The 25,521-nt window shown below is 36.3% G+C and overlaps 1 protein-coding gene across 4 annotated transcripts in view; it reads left to right on the top strand.

Moving 5' to 3' along the window:
• Positions 1-25,521, top strand: part of GOLIM4 (golgi integral membrane protein 4) — a 94,126-nt gene that overhangs the window by 11,206 nt on the left and 57,399 nt on the right. The gene's annotated exons all lie outside the window — the stretch shown is intronic.

Below are 25,521 nucleotides of genomic sequence, written 5' to 3'. Positions count from 1 at the left end.
AACCACAAACCTCATCTACTGCCAATATCATTGCTATGCATTCCCTATATTATCCTCTAGCTGTCCTCCAACTAACATTAATCTCCCTAGACTACTCGGTTCAGCCACAATCACATCCATAAATCAGGAGTGCTTATTACATTCATTATAATGTGTTACCAAGTCCAACCCTTAACACATATTTACATTTGACCTTATTAAACATTCTACATAAATCCAGCATTTGTCTCCCTCTTTTCATTCCACATTCCATCTCCCACCAACCTACACTTCATAGTCCAACTCCATAAATCTACTCATTGTATTTAGTTCATATCAGTGAGACCAAACAATATTTATCCTTTTATCTCTGGCCTGTTTCATGCAACATAATATCATCATGATTCCTCCATGTTGTTATGTGCTTCCTCAACTGATTTCTTCTTTAACAGCTGAATAATATTCAAACATATCACATCTCATTTATCCAGTCTTCTGTTGATGGATGCTGAGGTTATAATGCTGCTGAATATATTCCTAGTAGCGGGATTGCCAGAGCATATGGAAGATTTATACTTATTTTCGAGGAGCCACTTAATTGTCTTCCACAGAGGCTGCACCATTTTACATTTCCACCAACAGTGAAGGAGTGTTCCTATTTCTCCACATCCTCTCTAGCACTTGTAGTTTTCTGTTTTTTAAGTAATGGTTCTTCTCTATGATGTGAGATGATATCTTACAGTTTTGATCTGCATTTCTCTTATAGCTAGTGATATTATACATCTTTTTGTGTGTCTTTTGGCTATTTGTATTTCCACTTCAGAAAAATGTCTATTTAATTCTTTTGCCCATTTTAAAATTAGTTTACTTGTCATTTTGTTGTTAAATTTTGTGATCTCTATAAAGAAACCAACCCCTTATCAGTTATATGGTTTTCAAAGCTTTGTTTTCCCATTGAGTTGGCTGTTTTTTCACCTTCTTAACAAAATATTTTGAAATGCAAAGAAGTGTTAAATTTTGAGGCCATACCATTTATCTATTTTTTCTTTTATTGTTCATGCTTTGGGTGTTAAGGTTTAAGAAACTACCACCACTTTAAATTTTTAAAGATTTTTAAAAAATCTTTTTTTTTTAAAGATTTATTTCATTTATTTATTCTACCCCCTCTACCCTGGTTGTTTGTGCTGTCTGCGCCCTGTGTCCATTCGCTGTGTGCTCTTTATGTCTGCTTCTCTTCTCTTTAGGATGCACCAGGAACTGAACCTGGCACCTGTCATGTCGGTGAGAGGAAGTCAGTTGCTTGAGCTACCACTTTTCCCTGCTTTGTTGTATCATTGTGTTTCTTCTTTTTGCCTCTTTCTTGTGTCATCTTGTTGCATCAGCTCGCCACCCCAGACCATTGTGCTAGTTCACTGTCTTGCTCTTCTTCTCCAGGAGACAACCAGGAACCAATCCTGGGACTGCCCATGTGCTAGGCAGGAGCTCAATCCCTTGAGCCACATCTACTTTCCCCTACATTTTCTTCTAGGAGTTTTATGGTTCTTGTTTTTATATTTATGTTCTTGATCCATTTTTAATTAATTTTGTATAAGATGTGAGATAAGGGTCCTCTTTCTTTTAGATATGGATATCCAGTTTTATATGGATATCCAGTTTTCCAAGCACCATTTGTTGAATAGGCTGTTCTGACCAAGCTGAGTGGGTTTGACAGTCTTGTCAAAAATCGCTTGACCATAGATTAAGGGTTGATCTATTTCTGAACTCTCAATTCAATTCCATTGGCCAATCTAGCTATCTTTATTCCAATACCATGCTGTTTTTGCCATTGAGCTAGATAATATGTTTTCAGGTGTGGAAGTGAGAGTCTTCCAACTTCATTCTTCTTTTTAAAGATATTTTTTGGCTATTCAGGCACCATTACCTTCCAGATAAATTTGATAATTGGCTTTTCCTGTTCTACAAAGAAGAATATTAGAATTTTGTTTTATTGGAATGGCATTGAATCCGTAAGTCAATTTGGGTAAAATTGACATCTTAATGATATTTAGTCTTCTAGCTCATGAACATGGAATATCCTTCCATTTATTTAGATCATCTTTGGTTTCTAAAATAGTGTTTTATAGTTTTCTGAATACAGGTCCTTCATGGCCTTGGTTAAATTTATTCCTAAATATTTGATTCTTTTACAGGTCCATGAGTTTTATACTAAGGACATGTCAGTCATTGTTCTACACTAATAAGCTTCAGTAAATAGGCTCATAGCAAGGAGAAACATAGGCATGAGATAAATTGCTTTCTGTAGCAGTATGATGTTTAAAAGAGGGATCGCTTTAACTGTTTTTTTCATATATAAAATGTCACAACATGGTAGTGAATAGAAAGGCAATGATGTGCCCTCATTCTGAAGGCTAAGGCATGATAGAACATCTGGATGATACCATTTGCTTTCCTTGGAAAGTAAGTGCATTTAAAAAAATACAGTCGTTTTAGTAGAGTCAAACATGCTATTTCTCAGTTTACATGTCAATTAAAACCCCTTCTCAAGTGATATTTTTGTTACAAACATTAATAAAAAACTATACATCAAAATATTTAAGATGGTATTGATTTTGCTTGTGTGCTGTCTTTGTGATGCTATAAAATAGATATTATAAACATATTAAAATTGCTTGATAATTATTTTATAACTTAGTTTTGTTAGTGTAGAACAGCTTATGGAGTTCTGCATTAGTGAGATTTAATATTATAAATCAATAATTCCTGCCCTGTTGCGTCAACATCTCAACTTATTAACAAGCAGAGAAAATTTTTAAATTACTTTTTATCCTATTTAGAAGTTTCAATGCTGTAAAACATGTTAAATTTTATTAATATCAAGCATAATATTTTAAGATGAAAAATAAAAAATAAAATAAAAAATAAAAAAATAAGATGAAAAATAAAAAAATAAAATCCAGAAGACAACCACATTAGATCCAGCTGTACTTATAGCTTTGGGGGTATAGTTCCTTAAGTACAACTGACTGAGTAGATGTCCTCTTCATCTGTAGAGCTGTGAGACTAAAGAGTCAATTTACCTGCCTCAAAACAACCAGCATACAATGGTGGGACAGGCCCAAGATACTTAATATTATTTTACATCTAACTATACATATTACTGTTCAGAGAGTCAGAAAAAGTAAAGTACATGAGAGTCACTGGACTGCAGCAATTCTGCAGTCACCTAGGCAAATCTTCCTTGATTAGTTCTCAAGTTCTGGGAATAAATTTCCAAGGCTGTTGACTCCACCCTTTGGGCTCTTGGTTCTGTCCTTTCAGTCATCCTTCCTTTTTCATAAAAGGTAGCATGTATTTGCAGGTAAGTAGTTTTCTCAGTCTGCTTTCTAATAGTCAAATTTTGGGGATATATGGCCTCTTTATTTAGTACTATTTCTGCTGACAAAATCCTCTCAAAATTTGTGTGGGTCTCTTGTGAAACTTCTTGTCCCTACCCATTAGACAACTAGACAAAAGCCATATCCCTAGACCTTGGAGATAAATCCTTCTGTACCTTGGACTTCTGCTGAGACAGATGCAGGACAACGCTCTTCACTTCCTACCGGCCTTTTGAGAGGATCTATACCCATAAACTCTTAGGAGGTCCTATTGTCTGATTTAATTGTACACTGAGGCACCAATTTTTACCTTTCTGAAGTCTAAACAAAAGGTGTTTATAGTCACTCCCTTGGTTTCAACTTTAGACCGTGTTTTTCAGGCAGTGCCCTGGAATTGATCTTTGCTTGCATGCCATTTCTTAATTTTAACATGGTTTGCTTTCTGGAGAAGCTGAGAAATTTGAGAATCACCAAATCCTTGCTCCTTTTTGTTTAGCAGTTCTTCCCTCAATTTTACTGTAGACAGCAAAAAGACATTAGGTAGCTTCTTCAGCACTTTACTTTAAAAACTGTAGCCAGATCACTCAGTCATTAGGTACATTTTTTTTCTTCTTCTTTTCTTTACACATAAGTACTGCAAGTGACTGCAGGTCACATAATTGTGGGCATTGCTAAACTTCCTTCTCCTGTGTAATTTCTGGTTTCCAATTAATCTTCTCATTTTTCTTTAAGCCCTCGCTAGCAATCTCTTCAAAGTCCAAAATTGGGTGAGCAGTGTGTTTCAGTTACTTTGAACTTTCACTAACACTTTTCTCAAGGCCCACTGCCCAGTTATAGAGCATCTTCCACTTTTGGATTTTTGTTATGGCAGTGCCTCACTTTCACAATCTGTATTATCTTTTACTGCATAGCAAATTATCCCCAAACTAAATTGGCTTAGAACCACAAACATTATTATTATTATTTTAGCGGGTACTGGGGATTGAACCCAGTACCTCATATATGGGAAGCGGGCACTCAACCAGCTGAGCTACACCTGCTCCCCGTAAGCATTAAGTTTCTGTGAGACTGGCATCGCATCTGGGCTTAGCCAGTGACTCTCTCAAGATCTCTCACAAGGTTGGCCAATGTTGTAGTTGTCTCAAAGCTTGACTGAGTTTGAAAGATCTGCTTCCAGATTCACTTGTGCTTGTTGGTAGGCCTCAGATGATCCACTTTCAGTCTCACACATATGGACCCTTCCACAGGACTGCCTCAGAATATGGTAGCTGTCTACCTCCTGGACAGGAGTCCAAGAGAGTGCAAGAGAGAATGCAAGCACCCTTGACAGAAGCTAAGGTATTTTTATAACTTAATCTTAAAAGTGATATCCCATCACTTCTCTCACATTTTGTTCTCTAGAATTGAATCACAAGTCCATCCCTTGCTCAGGGTTATGAGTGCGTAAAGACCGAGACCATTGTGGGTCATCTTATTGGCTGCCCACCACTAGGTGAATACTTATTTCAATATTATTGTTGTTGGCAACATCATCATTACCATAGTTTTCATGAACTAAAGTCACTGAGCACTTAATTTATACTGGGCACTGTTCTAAATGATCTTCTTGTATTATATGACTTAATATTTTTGGAAAAATTTTTACTACATTTTAAAATGTGAACTAAACTATGAATTATTGTTAAATTGGAAATACATTAGCAAGAAGTGGCACTTGAAATCAGGGAACGTCAGAGAAAAATTATCTGGTATTTAAACCAACTGACCTGGAAGAGTTGAAATTCCAGTTAACTCTGAAGTATAAATCCAGCTGGTAGGCTGTCAAGGGAAATAATACCAAAGTGGAAAGCATCACGTCCTTGAGGAGTTTCAAAACCCACTAACAAAATAAGAAAATTGCCTACTCCTACAAGTGACTATTTCTTTGGCAAGTAGATAGGAATACAGTACAATGTTCATATGGTATTTTTACTTGCTTCTGAGTGTTCCTTCTGACTTTATAGACTGCAGTATTTGGTGAGGACCTTGTTATTTGATATTCAAAAATATATATATATATATATATATATAAATAATTACAGGATTTCGTTGTTCTTAGATAAATATCTTTGATTTAAGGAAGGAGCATTAATGGCCTGATAGATAATTTCAGTTTGTTCATTTTCCCCTACTTTGAAAATCAAGTTTAAAGTTTTGCCATATATGAGCATTCTTTTGTAATATTAAAAAAATTATTAAAAGTAGAGTATTAGAGTATTTTACGAAAAGATCATTTAATGTGTTCTGAACAATTTTAATTCCAAATTTATAGTTGAACCTTACTCTTCTAAACATATTTTAGTAATTACAAGAGGTAAATATTTCTTTTTCATTTGACTTCCATTGTGCTGTGCTAAACATAATTCCATAAGAGATTGGATTGAGAAGCAGTTATAGAATGTTTTGCCAAAATGCGTTTGAGGTCATATTGCATTAAAAAATGAAGGAGAGTTCTGCTCTTGTCAATGAGAGGTTGAAATGTGATTGAATTTCTGCAGAATCAGTGATTTGCCTTATGTTCCACTGATGTCTGTGTGGGTAGCAGGTTGCTGCCATGATGCTCACTGTTATTCTAGGTCAGGTGAAAACTATGAACCCCTTACTAAGTCCACACTATACTGTGTATTATTTAATAAATATGTCACACCCACACCAATGTGTGCCCACAAGAATAATGTTTTTTTAAAATTTAAATTCAAGCTCATTGGCTTGAATTGTTAAGAATCGTTGTTAAAAATCCCTGTCCTAGGTTTTTGTGGGCTTCTCCTACTCTTGGTGTGATATTCACGTGGTTACTTTAAGCATCTCATTACATGCATGCAGGCTCTTCTCTGTTCTCTGACCCAAAAACCAAAGTTGGAAAAATTCTTTGCATGTGCTGCAATGTATTGCTAACATGTGCTATGTGGTTCTTTTCTTTTATCTTTGTCTCACTGGGTTTGGTTAGATTCCATGTGGAATAAGCTTTATGATTCTCTCCTCTGTTGAAACTATCTAAGGAGTCAGTAACTACTAGTTAGCTAGAAGGATGGTATTTGTGAGCTGTATGTGAGACCCCTTATATATAGACGCCAAGACGTCATCATCTGAAGTTCCCACGGAAACAATACTTTGAGTAGGGTTTGAACTTTAATGAAAGACTACTTTGTCGTCATGGTTGGTCTCTAGCTGTTCTCAAAGCTGCCTCCTTGCAGCAACAACTCATTGCTTAAGACCCAGCTGTGTGCCCGTTCTGTGACCCTCTCTTCCTTGAGAGTGGCATTTTAAATGTGGGATCTATGGTGGAGCCTCAGGGTTTCCATGAACTTCCTGAAATTGTATGTCGATTTTGTATTTGTACATTTCTCTAAGATAGAGGCATAGTTTTTATCAGATCCTCCAAGCATCAGTGACCTGGAAAAGGTTAAGAACCACTGCTTTAGGGCGAATTCTTCCTTTTGAGTTTCTTTGCAGTACAACTTGGAATTTGATTTCCCATGGTCCCACAGTATGACCCCTCCAGATATGACTATGTGGCTGAATTTTTTGTAGGCTAAATCAGTGCTCGCAGCTGTTCCCCTAAAACTCCTAATGGACCCCCTGCCAATTTAAAGAAGAATCCTGATCAGGGACTTGAAGGGCATTTAATAAATTGCACTCTAAGAATCCACTAGTAATTGCTTGCTAAATTAAAAAAAAAAAAAAAAAGCCTTGCAATTACATGAGACTTTTGAAATCACTTGATCCTGAAAACAACTTTCATGATATAGAGTAATATGTTACACCATTTCAAATATGGGGAAACAGCTGTCATACAACAAGACAGTGACACATGTGGGGCTAACATTCAGGTTGCTTGAATCCTGCATTAGGGCTTATACTAATAATTCTGGGATTTCAAGGCTCACCCACCCTGAGACATAAAATGCAGTTTTTTTTTGTCTGTGTGTTTTCGATGTTATTGTTTTTGAGGTACTGGGAGCTGGGAATTGAACCGGGCACCTCGTATGTGGGCAGCCCGAGCCACTGAGCCGTATCGGCTCCCCTGAGTTGATTTTTCTGTTTGGTTTGCTTGTTTTTTTAGGAGGCACCGGGAACCAAATCTGAGAGCTACCATGTGGGAAGCAGGCGCTAAACTGCTTGTGCCACATCAATTCCCCAAAATGTAGTTTTAACAGCAATCACAAAACAGGCTCCCTGTGTCTTTGCCTCCTCTGAGGGAACTCTGCCCTTTCAGAGTCCATCCATTAAGAATATTCAGGATGGTGACTCCCCTGGATTTTAAGAACTAGTCTCCTTGGCATCCACCTGCCACCGCTCTCCCCTTTTCGCTCGCATTGTACTGTATCCACAGAAGATGCTGACAGCTGTTCTCATTTCCAATTCCCGCTTCACCGTGCAGCTTTGCACTATCAGTAGCGTGCTTACCTCATCTCTTCTTGGATCGCAGTCCCCTGGGGGCCCAGGCAGCATGATGGTCCCTGTGGAGAATGCAGCCTCACCGTCCTTTCCATCTATCTCTGCACATTGTCCTTGATCCAAAGTTAGGAGCCCGGGCTTTCCCTTATTTTATGATGATTCTTTTTCAGACTTCTCATCCTGGGATGTAGACAGGGTTTAGACTCACGCTGAGGTCCTGCTAACATTCACCACAGGCTGCCACCTCCTGAGAGCATCTGTAGCTTTCACCTTGACTTCACAAGAGGGCTTTGAAGCTCACCACTTAACTGATTATCCAGCTGTGTTTTTTAACTTCCAGATGTGGAAGTCAGATTATTCTTCCAAATAAATCACAGAGTGTAGATCAGGAAAGAATGTTCTTAGAACCCAGGTTGCAAGCACACAGATATGTTTTTGTTTGGCCCTTACAATGCTTTGAAAAATTTCACGGTTATTGTCTAACTAAAAAAGAAAGCTATTTTACATGAACATTGAATTTCCAGCTTAGACAAATCCTAAGATCCCGCAACACTGGGCCTGCATTCCTGGATGGTGAATGACTGGCTGCCTGCCTGCTTTGAATTGGGCCTGTGTGCTCTAGTTGGTCAAAGTTTCCACAGGAATTGCTTTGGACCTGGTCGATGTAAGCACCTAAATTTGTGATTCTTAATGTTGAATAACTTTTTTGGTTTATTGATGAGGAAAATGAGCCTCAGAGAGATTGAATGACTTGCAAGTGTGTTGTTCAATGTCAATAGCCAAGGGTCATGTGTTGGCAATTGACCTTGGATGTGCCTGGTGTGACTAAGGATTTGAATTTCTCATTTTAAAAAATGTTAGTGAATTTAAATCTTTTAAACTGAAGCCATGTGAAATATTTTTCTCTTAAACAACTTCATTGTTTTGGTGTGACTAAAATTCACTTTACCTGTTAGACTGTGTAAGATATTATTGATGTATTAAAGTGTACATGTACTTCCTACTTTTTTTTAATATGGCTGCTGGAAATTTAAAAATTGTAAATGTGGTTCACATTATATTTCCATTGGAGGATACTGGACTGACAGAGGTCACGTAGCTTGTTGGTGGCAGATCTGGAATTTGTTAGTGGATCTCCACAGTCCTAACAGTATTTTTTCTCCGTTACTAAAGCACTGCCTATTTTTTCTTCTAATCTTGAGGACTTTTTCATTATGATATATAATCATAATTTTATCTATGGTACATGGTAAAAAAGTGATTTTATGTAAAAGAAAATTTAGCTCCATGTATTATCAATGATTATATAACACAGGTAATTTTAAAAATAAAATTAATAACACCCATAATATATAAAGAACATATTTTACGTTTTTCTCATTTTTAAGTGATACTACTTAGTTTCTCTGAATTATTTATGTTAATTTTTAACACATTCAAAATAATGTGTTTTCTTTTGGCACCATTACCTGGCCCAGTTGACATACGAGCCTAACCTTCACATATATTTAAAATGCAGTCTGAAAATTAAATGCATTTTGTAACTTTACAACTAGAAAAAAATTACTTTTACATTTAATGTATTGAGTTATGTTTCATACCTTAAACATTGTTTTCTTCTTTTAATTTGTTTTTATTTATCTAAATGATTTTAAGAAAGATTTAAGCATTTCATAAATGAAACGTTGAGCATGTGAATAGCCCAATCTAATCTAACCTTCATTTTTTTTGACATTTACTTCTTGTTGAAGTAAGAATTATAACATGCATACATGAAAGTACACCCCTTGTAAGCATGCAGCTTGATGAATTTTCACAAACATTATCTGTGTACCAGAAACCAAATCAAAGCACGTAACAATAGCAGCATTCCAGAAGACTCCTTGTGCCCTTTTCAAGGTAACTAGCTGTCCTCTACCCCTGTCAAATAAGGGTCATGGATTAGTGTTGTCTGTTTTAATACCCTTTACACACACACTCACACACTTTTATGTCTGGGTTCTTTTGCTTAGCATTGTGAGATTCATCCAAAATATTACATGTAGTGTAGTTCATTACTAATAGTGTGCCTTTATGTAAATCTATCATCATTTATCCATTCTACTGTTGATAGAAATCTGGGTAATATCAATTAATGCCATTATGAATGTTTTGGTTCCTTTGACTCTTTTTTTTTTTTTTTTTTTAAGTCTAGCTGCTTCTTGATTTGATTGATGATGATTTTGAGAATGATGAATGTAAATTATGGGCCCTTTACAAAGTTTATTATCCTATTGTTGTCCCTCAGCTAGTGTTGAGTTGATATCCTTATGTGTCCTGTCTCAAAGCAGTGGTCTGTTATCAGTACAGATTAAAAATATGAACAAAAATAAAAACAACTAAAACTTAATTTTCAAATCCGTAAGCTTTGATAGCATTGCTCAGTCAAGGGATAAGCCGCCCAAGGGTCTGCCTGGATGTGTGCTGGCTTACCTGTTCTCTATCAACCTATGCATTCTCACTGGGGCATGCTTTTCCCATTTGTGTAGTGTAAAGCGGACATTTAAATATTTTATTAATTTAAAAAGTAGAAACTAAAGCAGACCCAATTACCACCTTTATGCTAAATTTATTTCCTGAAACAAGTTCACAAACCCCTGGTTTGGAAATGCTGCCTCTGACTGGAAGGGTTGGGTTCAGGGTATATCTGAGTATTTGGGAGGATTGCTTTGGAAGTATCTCAGATATCTAATGTGTGGTTGGACTAGCCCTAAGTCAGATTCCTTCTAAGCTAAGATTTTGTGATTTTTAAATTCCGAGATGCTAGCTTAAGTGAATAATGATAAAAATAAGAATTATCTGCAGTGACTCATACTTAGCCATTTATTACTATATAGTAAGATTTCACAATATATGTTTTGCTTTATTATGTGTATGTGGCAAAAAGGGCAATGACGTTCTTAGAATTAGTACAGCAAAATCTCAGTAATTTTATTTTTATAACTTGTGATAATTGAAGTTGGGTTAGGATGAAGTTTGCCTTCATACTAATTATTTAAAAAATTAATAAAATATTTGTATGAACAAAATGAGTCCTGTTTTAACTAAAAAACAGGCTTCTCAGTCACTTAGGAATGTAGTAATTTGGGCAGGCCCTTTGGTAAATTTGCTGGGAGAGACAACGTACTGGTATTCAAAAGTAATACAATTGCACTTATTGAAATCTTCTTTAATTCAAGATTTTTATTAATTCTTACTGGTTTCACCTTCCCACCTGTGAGGTTTTTGAAGAGAAAATATATAGATGCTGCTCAGAAAGAAAGCAAACAGAAAGGTTCTCAGGTATATCAGACATTTAGGGAGGTGGACTACTTTCATTCACTTGGACTGCTTGGTAAGTTGTTGAGCCATGTGAGGTTATAAAATTATTACTTGTGGATCTTAAAATATAGTATATTCAGTACAATTTCATTTATTTTAGAAGTTGGGGTTTAGTTACAGAAAGAATAATGTTATTCTCTGACAACTTTTTCTTAAAAAATAAATAATTTCTAATGCTATTTTTTGAAATATAACACAAAGAAAATTTCTCCTTCATTACAGTCCTGGGGTAACAAAGAGAAGATAGAGAGATAGATGCTGCTTTACCCCTCAGGCCCTCAGAATACTTTGTTCAGAGGCCAGATCATGGGAGTTCACTTTACATTATCTCCTAGCCTAGGAAAGGGACAATTCACAAAGATTTTATAGGAGCATCTTTGTCTATATTTCAATACTTTCTCTAGTCCTTTCTTAGCTGAGCCATCTCCCATCATCAATACTATCCCAGTTCCACAAGAACAAAAATCCTTAGAAATAAAGGCAGAAAAGGAGGGTTTTTCCATTCATGTTTTTGTTAGTTCTTGTTTAGATACATTCATGAGATGAAACACCTGCAGTTAAGCTGAGAGCTTCTAGTCAACCTCATCTTCCAGTAGTACAGTGTAAATCTATTTGCCTTTGCCTCATTCCAAATGGCATCTGATCATAAAAGGTCTTAAGTTATGTGAACATGATCATATGCCTTAATCATAAAGACAAACTTCCTTGAGGTCGATAAAAAATACAGGAGAGTTATTTTCCTTCATGCATACCCATAGCTCTACGAACCATATGCTACTATACTAGGATGTAAAGATGGAGGAGGAGGAGATTTAATTTATAATCTTTCTTTGCTACAGAGATGTATGGAGAGAAGTTAAGTTGGATCACTACTCAAAATGTATATCAGGGGAGTGGACAAGGCTCAAGTGGTTGAGCACCTCCTTCCCACATGGGAGGTCCTAGCTTAGGTCCCCAGTACTTCCTAAAAACAAAGACAAACAACAAGCAAACAAATGAAAAAACCAACTTGAGGATCACTGGCAACCATAAGGCCACAGTCTTTGAAGAGAAATCTTGGTATGCCTTCATTTGGGTTCTTCCTGGCCTCAAACTGGTGAGCCATTAAATTCCCCTTGTTTAAGCCATTGCTTTGAATGGTATTTGCTTGAGCAGCCTAGGAAATGAAAACAGAGATCACACAATATTGGTCCTTTTGTGTCTGGCTTATTCCACTCAACATAATGTCTTCAAGGTTCATCCATGTTGTTACTTAATAATATTCCATTGTGTGTGTATGCCACATTTTGTTTATCCATTCATCAGCTGGACACTTGGGTCACTTCCATCTTTGGCAATTGTGTGTAATGCTGCTGTGACCATTAGGATACAATATCTGTTAGAGTCCCTGGTTTCAATTCTTTTGGGTATATACGTGGTAGTGGGATTGCCAGGTCATATGGTAATTTTATACTTAACTTTCTGAGGAATTGCCAAACTGTCTTCCACAGCACCTGTACCATTTTACATTGTCACCAGCAATGAATGATCATTCCTATTCTCTACATCCCTTCCAACACTGGTAATTTCCATTTTTTAAAATAGCAGCCATTCTAATGTATGTGAACTCGTATCTCATTGTGGCTTTGATTTGCATTTCCCTGATGGCTACTGATGTTGGGCATCTTTTCATGAGCATTGTGGTCATTTGTATATCTTCTTTGGAAAGATGTCTATTCAAGTCTTTTGCCTGTTTTTAAATTGGGTTGTCATTTTGTTGCTGGGTGATAGAATTTCTTTATATATTCTAGATATTATCCCTTGTTGGATATGTGGTTTTTGAATATTGTCTTTCATTCTGTAGGTTGGCCTTTTACTTTTTTGATGAAGTTCTTTGAAGCACAAAAGTTTAATTTTGATGAAGTCCCATTTATCCATTTTTTTTCTTTTGTTTTTCACGCTTTTGTGTAAAGTCTTAAGAAACCATTGTCTAACTTGAGATCCTGAACATGCTTCCCTATGTTTACTTCTAGGAGTTTTATAGTTCTGGTTTTTATAGTTAGGTCTTTGATCCATTTTGAATTAACTTTTATGGGGCAAAGTAGGTCCACCTTCATAAATTTTGTAAAGGTATATGTACTTTTCCCAGCAGCCTTCGTTGAAGAGACCACTCTTTCCCAATTGAATGGACTTGGCATCCTTGTCAAATATCACTCGGTGGGAGTAGATGTGGTTTAAACAGTTGAGTACCTACTTCCCATGTGGATTTGGTTCCTGGTGCCTCCTGAAAACAAAGACAAAAAAATGAAACAAATGGAAAAAAACAACTCAGGGGAGCCGATGTGGCTCAGTGGTTGAGTGCTGGTTTTTCACTTATGAGGTTTGGGGTTCAGTCCCTGGCCCCAGCACCTCAAAAAAAAAAATGAATTGGTCATAGATGTGAGAGTTTATACTTTAACTCTCAGTTCAAATCCAATGGTCTATATATCTGTCCTTGTGCCAGTATTATGCTGTTTTGATTATGGTAGCTGTGTAATAGTTTTAAAACCAGAAAGTATGAGTCTTCCAACTTCATTCTTCCTTGGCTATTTGGGGCCACTTACTCTTCCATATAAATTTGATGATTGTTTTTTTCATTTCTGTGAAGAAAGCTGTCAGGATTCTGTTTGAGATTGTGTTGAATCTGTAAATTACTTTGGGTAGAATTGACATCTTAACAATATTCACTGTTCCAATCCATGAACATGGAATGTCCTTCCCTTTATTTAGGTCTTATTGGATTTCTTTAACAAGCCCCCTACATCCTTAGTTAGTTTTATTCCTAGAAAGAAATTTCATTCTTTTAGTTGCTATTGTAAATGGAATTTTTTTTCTTGATTTCTTCTTCAAATTGCTTATTACTAGTATATGGGTACGCTACTGATTTTGGGTTGTTGATCTTGTATCCCACCACTTGCTGATTTTTAAATTTAGTTCTGTAGCTTTGTTGCAGATTTTTGAAGATTTTCTGTATATAGGATCATATCATCTGCAAATTGGGAACATTTTCCTTTTTCCTCTCCAATTTGATTGCCTTTCATTTCTTTCCCCTGCCTAATTGCTGTGGCTAAAACTTCTAGAACAATGTTGAATAATAATGGTGAGAGTGGGCATCCTTGTCTTCTTGCTGATCTTACAAGGAAACTTTGACTTTTATTTGTAAGTCCTATATCTTTTTTGGCTTTCAGTTCTTTTGGTAATGCCTACTTTAATGTTTATTTGATGTTTTTATAGTCTACCATTTTGTATATATTTCTTTCTGTGTATATTTTTCATGTATTTCTTCGTTGTTCCCATGGGGCTTAAATTTAACATACTGAATCTCTAAAAATCACATTTGATTTTATTCCAATGAAACATTAATAGCATACACATACACTGTTCCTATACCACTCTCTTCCCCATCTTTTTGTTGTACCCTTTACAAAATATGTATTTATATACTACATGTCAAGAACCATAGATATATCATTACTTTTATGCATGTGCATTTTAGAATCTGTAAGTAAAAATTGGAGTGACATACCAAAAAATATTATACAATCATACAGGCATTTTTAATTTTCCATATGGTTACCTTTACCAGGTATCTTTATTTCCTTATAGTACTTGATCCATTGTCTACTGTCCTTTCCTTTCAGTCTGAAGGACTCCCTTTACCAGTGCTTGTAGGACAGTTCTAGTGGTGATGAACTCCCACAGCTTTTGTTTATCTAATAATGTCCTAATCTCTCCCTCATTTTTGAAAGATAGTCTTGCCAGTTAGAGAATTTTTGATTGGAAATTGTTTTCTTTTAGCACTTTAGATATTTCATACCACTTGCCTTCTTTCCTTCATGGTTTCTGATGAAAAATCAGCACTCAATACTATTCTTATTGGAACTCTCTTGGACATAACACATTGCATTCGCCTTGCAGCTTTCAGAACTCTCTTCATGTCCTAAACATTCAGCAGTTTCACTACTGTGTTTTCACTACTGTGCATAGTTCTCTTTAATTTATCCCTTTTGAGTTTCTTTGACCTTCTTGAATGTACATGTTCATGTCTTTTGTTCAGTCTGGGAAGTTTTCTGCCTTTATTTCTTTGACTATTTCTTCTGCCCCATTTTCTTTTTGTTTTCTTCCTTGGACTCCCATAATGCATGTATTTGTATGCTTGATGGTGTCCCACAGGTCCTTTAGGCTGTGCTCACTTTTTTTTTTTTTAATTCTTTTTTCATTCTACACGTCAGTCTGAATCATTTCAGTTGTCTTCTTTTGAGTTCACTGATTCTTTATTCTGACAACTGCAATCTGCTGTTGAAACCCCCTAGGGAATTTCTTATTTCAGTTATTGTGGTCTTCAGCTCTGTATTTGTTTGGTTCCTTTTAAAGATGTTTATTTCTTTATTGAGATTCTCATATTGTTCATTCATTATTTTCCTGATATCCTTTAGTTCTTTTTCTGTATTTTCCATTATCTCCTTGAGCATATTGAGGATCATTTTTTAAAAGTCTTTGCCCAATATGTCCAATGCCTGTTTCTCTTTATTGATGGTACATGGATTTTAATCTTGTCTCTGGATTGGCCATGATTTTCTGTGTATTTTTTTTCTGTAATCTTTTGTTTCATGTTGTACATTTTAATATTTTAAAGTTAACCCTCTGATTTTGTCTGTTCCTTAAATTTGTATCCAGCTAGTGATAGGACAGACATTTCCTTGAGTGCCAGCTGCTAACAAAAACAAACAAACCAAAGCAAGAAGCACCTTTCACAGTCTTTGCAAATTGGCTCTCTTTAGGCTGGTGCTCTCCTTTATAGGTTAGCCAAGCCTTCCTGTCAAGAAGATCAGTTTGAGGCAAATGTGAAATTCAGGGGTCCTCTTCCTCTTTTATGAGCCTATGTTTTGTCCTGGGCTTGTCCTTGCTTGAGGCCTTAGAAATTTCATACAGGAATTTGAATGTCTCCTCTACTACCTGTGAAATAGACTTTCTTCTCCCTCTGTTTTGTGACTTAATGGAGATAATGCTTTGCTTCAGATTGCTTTGAAATAATTGTTTCTTACACTGTTTTATTGTCTGCAAGCTACTTCTCCCTTTAGGACAAGTTCTATGAGGGCCAGCCAGAGATGAATTTCCAGACTTTCAGACTGCCACCAACAGATTGGCATTAACATGCAGTCACTGCGTTATAGGCATAGACATATGGGTTACTCTGCGCCCAGGAACAGGGCCAGTAACCCACAATGGGCGCACAGACTGGCTCCACACTGCACTGGGAAAGAGGGTGGGAAAGAGGCAGCAAAGGTGCTGCAAGCTTCTCCCACCATTTTTTAAAGCTGCATTTTCTTGATTCAGTACTCTCCCAGTTACTGCAACCCTTTGTTTTCTGGGGTTCTGAGGAAGATGACTTTGCTAGTTCTTACTGTTTGTTCAGTGGTGTGGGGGATCAGCACCCTGGAGACTCTTACATGCCATCTTGGTCTACTGAAAGCTCTATAATTCCCCTAATGGATTTTTATGGTACTGCTCTTTCTGTAACATGGGATAAATAGAACACCTTTTCCAAAATAGTTCAGCATTTAATTTACAGAGTTTAGAAGTAAAAGTAGACACGATAAAACATAAGACTTATTTGTGCACAGTAGTTTATGTGGTGAAAAAATTGGAGCAATTTAGAACATGGACCCCTGGATGTACTCAGGCATTTTAAGTTGTACACCTGACTGCTGGCAAACATACGTGGTCTTAGCAGTTTTAAAAATTTGTTGCATATTTGCTTAGATTTCTTTTGTAAAATAAAATGGAAAAAAAATGTCATTCGTGTTTACTTGAAAGTTCTAGCAAATATTATGATTGATATTTATGTTTATATCCAAGGGCTTGAGAAAAAACCGTGGAAAATTCATAGCAGCAAATACTTTGTGTTTCCTTTTGCCTTTCTTTCTGTCTTTTAAGAACTTATTTGATTTTAAACATTTCTTTGGAACACCTTTACTTTTCAAATTTCACATTGGTTACTTCATTTAATGTGTTATCTCTCTGCATATGTGTATATGATTATATATGTATATATCTGTATAGGTGTGTGTGTATGTGAGTGCTTGTTGTGACTAGTTAGCTATTATATTGGCCTTCTTAAGCACTGAACAAATCATTATGCAACCCTGAAGAGCAATTTGTTTATATTTTTATGTTTTAAAGCTTGCGTCTTCATATTTCAGTGCAAGAATATCAGACTTTTGTACTAAAAAGTGGAAACTGAAGGCTGGTCCTTAGGTACACAAATGTCTGGTCTTTGGAAATGGTTATTTCCTCTGAATTGTCTTGACATGATTTTTGCATATATAGTAAAAGGCAAGGTTTTTTGACATTCATTTTGTGCTCTTTGTAACAATGTCTGTTCAGAAGATTTTCAGAATAGGAACATGTAGATTTCTTGTTAAGCTCTAATAAATGAAGCGCTAAATGCTTTATGAAACTAGTGAGTAGTTTGTCATTTAACAGTATTAGTACTCATTCTCTTACTTGAAATACTTCCTGCCATTAACTTTCTTCCTTTGAAGGTATATTGATGTGAAAAGAAAGTCTGGCTTTATCTTTGGTCTTTCTCATCTCTGTTTTTTTACTTCATTTCTTTTAAATTCACTTTATTGCTTAAACACTTTAAAAAAAATAGTCTGATTGATATCAATCAAAACAGGCATCTAAAGGAACATATGCACTGCATGCTTTATTCCTTTGTAAAGGTGTTGCCAGAACTCAGGTTTCTAGGTTCTTGGCCTTGTAGCAAGAAAGAATTCAGACACATGCCAGTTTAATGAGGCAAGTAAAATAGTTTATTGAGAAACGAGAAAGAGAGAAAGTACACACTGGAGACATGGACGCAGGCGCACTACAAGGCGCGAGCGCAGGCCCGTGGTAGGCCTTTTAAAGCTTTTTGTCCACATCAAAGATATAATTTCTTCCATTCCTAGAGTCACAATAATACCATAATAGAATACCAGTAAGTCCACTCTAGTCTGTATTTTATTCCCCAATCTGGAGGACCCAGGATGGCCTCCTCCCCTTGCCTGATGCTGGGGAGGGTACCAGCTGTTTGCTGTCCTGATTGGTTGCCTTTCTAGCCTCGCCTGTTAGCCTTCAGGGAACCAGTGGGGGCCCTTTCTGTTTAGAGTTATCTGAGGCATCTTTTGAGCCCAGGAGTTTCAAACAGGCTGTTGTGACGGTCAGGGTGGGCTTTTCAGCTGTGACAGCTTTGTTTTCAAGCAGCAGCCTTCCCTCGGGGGTTCCCTGGCCAGGTCTCTAGGCCAGGTACTTTGCAGGGTCCCAGCTGTGAATGTTATGGTTTTGTTCTGACCAACAGCCCTCCCTTCTTTCCCTTACTAACCTGCCTCAAAGGGAAGAGTCTTTCTTTCCAAGCCCCATAAAATTTTATCTATAAGAAGTTATTATTTTTAACTATCACACGTACAAATTCTTTCTTGAATTGAGTTACATCTCAGTAGGTCATATCTAATAATCCCCTCTGTTTAGGTCTACTTTAGTGTTGTCCAGGCCACTTGAAAACCAGAATCTACTGGCATGACTTAGACTATACAGGTAAGTTTTTCATGTAGTTGTGATGACTCTACTTTAAAAATATATCCTGAATCTTACCAACCCATAATATTTCCTCTCTCCAACATTTCTTGTCCAAGTCACCATCATCTCTTGACTGGCTTTATGCAGGGGGCCTCTACCTGGGTTTCTTGCTTCCATCATTACCTCCCGAACAGTAGTCCACAATTTTGTAAAATATAGATCAGGGAATGTTACTTCCTTTATCACTTTGAAGGAAAATTTAATTTGTCTCTTACCATTTTGAGATTTAATAGCAAGATTCCAGTCACAGGTGCCTTTTGCTGATATTTCAGGAATATCCCAAGCTCATGCCCTTTTCTGGTCCTTATACCTGTTACTCTCTCCGGATGCTCTTTCCTGAGATCTTTTCATAACTGGCTCTTCTTTACTCTCAGGCCTCTGCTCAGACCTCAATTACTTACAAAGGCCTTTTCTTAGAAAGATAGCTGTATTATCTAGCTATTCCTGCATAACAAACTACCCCAAACAAACAACAAAAAACCAAATACTGATAATTTCATAGTTTTCTGAGCGTCAGGAAACAGCAAGGAACCGCTTAGCTGATTGGTTCTGGCTCAGGGTCTTTCATGAGGCTGTATCTAGCTGGGTCTGCAGACATCTAAGAATCTGGTGGAAGAAGATCCACATCCAAGCTCATTCCCATGGTTGTTGGCAGGCTTTACTTCCTCACTTTTGGCCAGACACCTAAGTTTTTCACCACACAAGCCTCTCCATAGATTGCCTTAGTGTCCTCATGACATGGAAGCTGGCTTCTCAGAGAGTGAAGGGTCCAAGAGAGAGGAGAGAGAGTGGGCAATAAGGAAGCTAGGGTCTTTTATAACCGAATCTTGGAAGTGTTGTATGCTATTGGTCACACAAATGAACTACGGTACAGTGTGGGAGAGAGCTAAAAGGATGTGTGTAAAGGCTGGCTATTGCAGCAGCCCTGCCACCCACGGGGGATTTCACTGGTTGCCTATGAAAAACCTGTACCTTTCATATCTGACCTAATTATTAGGGAGTTAGGGGTTTTATTACCACCTCTGAACAATCTTATAGAAGTCATAAATATGTTTCTACTTGATAAAAGGAATGCCCTATATAAGAAGAAAAATGATAATAGTCTATCCTCCCAAGTACCCATGTAATATCTATCACATTAGTCTTTATTTTTCTTTTTTTTTTTTTAAGATTTTATTTTTATTTAATTCCCCTCCCCTCCCCCGGTTGTCTGTTTTCTGTGTCTTTTTGCTGTGTCTTTGTTTCTTTGTCCACTTCTGTTGTCGTCAGCGGCACGGGAAGTGTGGGCGGCGCCACTCCTCGGCAGGCTGCTCCCTCCTTCGCGCTGGGCGGCTCTCCTTATGGGTGCACTCCTTGCGCGTGGGGCTCCCCTATGCGGGGGACACCCCTGTGTGGCACGGCATTCCTTGCGCCCATCAGCACTGCTCATGGGCCAGCTCCACACAGGTCAAGGAGGCCTGGGGCTTGAACCGCGGGCCTCCCATGTGGTAGACGGACGCCCTAACCACTGGGCCAAAGTCCGTTTCTCTATTTTTCTCATTTACACTTAACATTATCTGAAATCTTATTTTCTATCTTCTTTTTTATTGTCTCTCTTGTTGATGGCCTGTCTTCTGCCCATGAAATTATAAAGATTGGTATTTCATGCCTACCATTCTAATCCTCGGACTTAGAACAATGCCTGAAATATAGTTGATAGTCACATGTACGATAAATGAACAAATGGATTTATCCTTTTAAGCCTGAGAAATTTTATTTTGACCATTTTATATGGAGATATTTCTACAGGCATCCCTGTACTCTAAAATAGAGTATACTAAGCATCAATTTCATTAGATTATCTTGCATTTATTGAGCTTACCTTCTGTAGAAGCTACAATGATAGATCCTCTGAAGTTATAAACACCAATAGAACATGGTTCCTACCTCAAGCAGTCATTTTGAGTAAGGAAGGGCTGACTGGTATGTGCCATACAAAAACAAGTTAAATAAAGAAAAGGGAAAAATTATAGGGCTGGAGAAAATGTGAAATTGAAGAAGGCCACAAGATGTATCATCCTCTTAATGTCTTAGGATGAATACAATGTTTATTTTATGCTGTAATACTCTATTCCTTTTAGGATCCTTAGAATGTAAAAAGGAAAGAAACCATATTTTCTGAACAAAAAAACCCATATTTTCTGAAAAAAAATCAGGAAACCTGGCCTGTATTTGTAGAAATGGTCAATTATTTAGTTGTATGTTTTTAAAATTCACCTTACTAAAAAGACTAAAAATATGTGAAATTGTGAGTGTTTCTCTATATATAGTCATCATATATAGGGCAGTTTGTCCCTGCACTAAACAACCTTAAATCACTGTAAATATTAGAATTTTTCTTTGAGTAGTGATTTTTGTTTGTAGAATTCTTTCCTGTTGTCAGCTTCTTACTATAGTAATTCTGTCTTCCTCTTCGTGAAGTTGCTTCATTTCATTTTTCTGTGGACTTGAAAGCCACATAACCAAACTCAATAGAATTATGTAAAATAAGAATATACAGATTCTGAAAAAAGTTTTCTTTTCAAGTAATTTAGTTTTAAGACAAGTTTTTTTGTTTTTTTTTTAAATTTAGCTATTTGTGGTCCATATTTATATCTGCCTGGTACTCATCTGTATTTTAACAACTTCTTTTGTAAGCAAAACATTATTTTACTTGATTTTTCTATTGCACGTTTGTTCTCTACAATATATTATATCACAGCTTTGGAGTCACTGACTCACAGCTCTGTTAACAATTTCCATTTTATATCCTTAAGCATGTTGTTGAAACTTTCTAAGTCTCATTCTTTTAAAGCCTGAAAAATTGAGAAGTCCTAGCTTCTTTCCAGTGTTGTTGCAGAGAGTAAGTGATGTGTGTGAAGGGCCTACGATGTTGCCTGGCGCAGTCTTGTTCCTTCCCTACTTTCCTCCGCCCCACTTAGTCCCGACCAGGGTGAGCTGGCTTCTTGCTCTGTCACCGGGTACCTAGTGACAGATGCCTTGACAAGCAGCATCCACAGTCCATGCCACTCTGACGAGAATGTTTTGCTTTCTCTCCAGCGGTGTAGGACTGGACTATGAAGACCAGTTCTGCTGACTCCTTTCTTTTCTAAGATCAGTGCAGCTTGGGGGATGATCCACGGTTGAGTTTCACTGGAGAATGGTGCCAGGGAAAATCCAGAGTCCAAGACTGGCCATAAAATCAAACTTGTTCTCTATGTATCTTTCAGAGTTTTGATGCTTAGAACCCTCTTTGCCTGGGATTTACAACAGTAGAGCTCAGTCAGAGGTATTCTTCTGTAAAGAAGAGTAAGGCCAGATGGATTTCATGGGAGCCTATATCTCACTGTATATACTCAAAGTTAACACAACATTCAGGCAAGGCATTTTTAAAAAAAATTAAAGTAGGTCTACAACATTCTTGTAAAAATTTATGCTTTCCTCTCCCTTGCACATTTTCTCATGTTACCCACCCATGTGGTCAGTTACAAGCAAAATCAGTGAAACTAGCATTTTTTCCCAATCATCAAGCAAAAATGCTTACTGGATTGTCTGGGAAGCTCCAGAGATTCTCATTTCGGTTTGGGCCTCTTCCTGCCTCCACATTTCTTGTTCTCCCCTTGGTCCAGTTTCTACCAACCATTAGGAACATCCAGCCAGTGCTGTCTTTACTCCAGCAACTCCAGGTTGCTGTCTTTAAACATTACATTTCTTGTATTTAGTCATCTTCTTTGCCTTTAGAGTAGTGCTAAGATTCTGCCCTTTTCTCTTTTAAAATTCAGCTAAAATTCATTGAGTACCTATTATACAAACACATTAAATTTCAGTGCCTTACCCTTATACTATGGATTAGAAAAAATGAGTCTCATAAAGGTTATATGTCCAAAATGACAAAGACTCCATGCTCAGTTTTTTCTTTTAATTTAGAACAACCCCCCTTTCCTCCAGGCATGCCAAGAAGTTGGGAAACACTGATGATGTGAGCTGGAAGGCTTTATTAGGTCATGTTTGAATCTATGCCTCTGGCCATCCCCCTAACCTTGGCTCAGATGACTGCAAAGTGTAGCAGATGTGCCCCAGGTCCCATTCTCTGGGTCCACTTTGACTGTAATGCCAGCCCCTGGCCTGTAGAGGGAAAGCTGTCATCTTCACCATTGACAGAAACAAACAAGCAAACAAATACGTGAAAAACAAAGAAAGGACTCGTCTTGGAGTAGATTCGGTAGTTTAGATAGAAGGACTCTACTCACTGAGAAGATTCACTTTATTATTAAAGGGATAGAAGTTGGAAAACTCCCTGATTTCAATTTTTTTCAAAATACGGGTTGATGTTTAATCAAAAAGATATTAAATTTAGTAAATAAGCTTTCTATTCCAAATTATAAAGCCATATACCTCTGTCTTTGGCTCTGTTTCTTTCCTTCTTCAGTAATTTTAATGAGAAGGAAAGTGGTTTCTAAGAGTTGAAAAAACACAGGCAATTGTTGATAAATTGTATTAATGAAAGAGCCTATTAAAAATATTTCATGTGGATTTAATCATGTATGTTTTTAGTTTATACTTGAGTCTTGTTTGATGTGGTAGAAGTTTATTCAAAGATTTTAATGAAGCCACAGTGTGAACAGTCAGCTCAGAAAGAAGGGAATTTAGGCACTTTGCTCAAATCTGGAATGAGTGTAGAGTTATTGGATTCCAAGTTGGGTGATTTCTGGCAAGTTACTACCTCTCAACCTGCATAATTGCTTATGAAAATATGGGTTACACTTGCTGTCTGTTGTGTGATGAAAGCATCTACACTATGCTTGTTACATAGTAGAAGTTTTGAAAAGTCAACTCCCACCCACAATTTTAATGAGTTGATAAATTACAGAGCTTCCAGAAAAACAAGTTAAAGTATTTGGCTTACGAATAGTAAGTTAGTAGCTTTATCTTTTTTATACAAAGACTTTGTGGTTGCAAATTAACTATAGTATATTGGAGGATTTATGTAATACCTGGAATATAAAAATAGAGATGACATAAAGCTCTAAAAACTCCTTTTAAGATGTCCATTAAGACAAAAAGATTAGGATATTATAGGACATGTTATTAACAGACATTTTTGTTTCTCTCATGCAGTGTATATCTTGGGATGATCTTTGAAAGGCTCCTATTTCCATTGTTGATTCATCAAAGTAGTAAAACTCAAGTGCAATAGTCAGAAAATGGAATATTCTGGTTAATTTAGTTATCAGTGTTAAATAGAAAACTTATTGCCTTCTCCATCCCTTTGGTTTCTGATCTCTATATTTAAATTGATCCATTGAATTTGTGTTTGTATTGTAAACCCTGTGCTTAATAATTTTTAGTAGAAGGAAGGAAAGTCAATTAAATCAAATCCTTTTGTTTCAAGTTATATTACTGAATACCATTCTAAATTGTAGTAATTACTTAACTTCATTGATAGGAATAGTTATCATTGGAAATATCAATTCTCTTCCTACACTAAAGGTGCAACTTAGATATGAAGAAGATTCAGCTAAATGTGTACTGTCCCTTGAATAGGTTTTAAATAGATTTTTTGGAATAAATTTTGATCTTCCCCTTTATTTTAGAATTGGAGTGCAACACACACACAAATAAACAACTCCACTTAGCTAAGTTATGATATATGGGCTTCTTTTTGCATTAGCATAATTAATATGTAAGTTTAAAAAGTGAATGGTTTATGTTCATGTAGAAAATTTGGGAGGTATAAAAAAATTTTCTGAGGCAAAAGAAAAGAAAGTTATCCTTAATCTTATCATTCAGAAGAAATCTAAAATTTTAGTGTTGAATATATTCTTTATTTACATAACCAAAGGCAAAAGCATGTGCAGTTCTTTTTTTTTAACCCAAGTTTTCAGATGGTGTTTTGCTTTATGTATTTTTATTTCCATTTTAAATTTTAGAGAAATTATAAGAAAAAAAAATGGATGAAAATAATAAAAATGAAGATCACCTTTATGATTAGAAACAAAAAAATAACAGACCAAACTCAACACAGCAGGATCTTATTGGGTATACAGGAAAAAAAGAACAGATTATTTTTAAAAAAGATTTTTATTCTGCCAGAGGTTGACAGATAAATAATAAATAAAATCACATCCCTGCTTTCAAAATTCAGGAAAAAAATTACTCTGAAAATGGAACCATTCAGGAAGACAGATTTTAAAGAAGTTTTAATTTTTGACTTTATTTTTCTAATATGAAGAGTTGAAGTGAGCAGTTTTTATCACAGCAAATTTTGTGGGTTTTTTTGTCATCACAATAAAGAATGCATGTCTAACAGAAAAAGCATCCATTAATTATGAATATTTGTGTTTCCTGATCCTTGACTTTTTGAGGAAAATCTTGTGAAAGTTATTTTAATTCTATAATGCAGTAACTTTGTTAGCAGATATGTAGTGACTGTTTGTAATGAAACTCATTTAAATTCAGAATTGAGAAATTAAGTGCATATCATCTTTTCTTTCTTAGTTTTGAGGTTAAGGAATTGAAAGATCATTTTCGCATAGTCCTAGTGAAACACAAGGCCATAAAAGACTATGCTCTTGAAAGATTTCATTTATTTTCTTTTCAGAATCACAAAACTGAAAGAAAAAGTGGTGAAAATATTTGCTCTCTGCATCACAGATAAATATCCTAATATATGTTTTATGTATTGAGAATATAAGATGATACTTTCTTATAG

Source organism: Dasypus novemcinctus, chromosome 4, assembly GCF_030445035.2.
Source record: "Dasypus novemcinctus isolate mDasNov1 chromosome 4, mDasNov1.1.hap2, whole genome shotgun sequence".
NCBI classification, from domain to species: Eukaryota; Metazoa; Chordata; class Mammalia; order Cingulata; family Dasypodidae; genus Dasypus; species Dasypus novemcinctus.
This window is presented reverse-complemented; position numbering and strand designations above follow the sequence as displayed.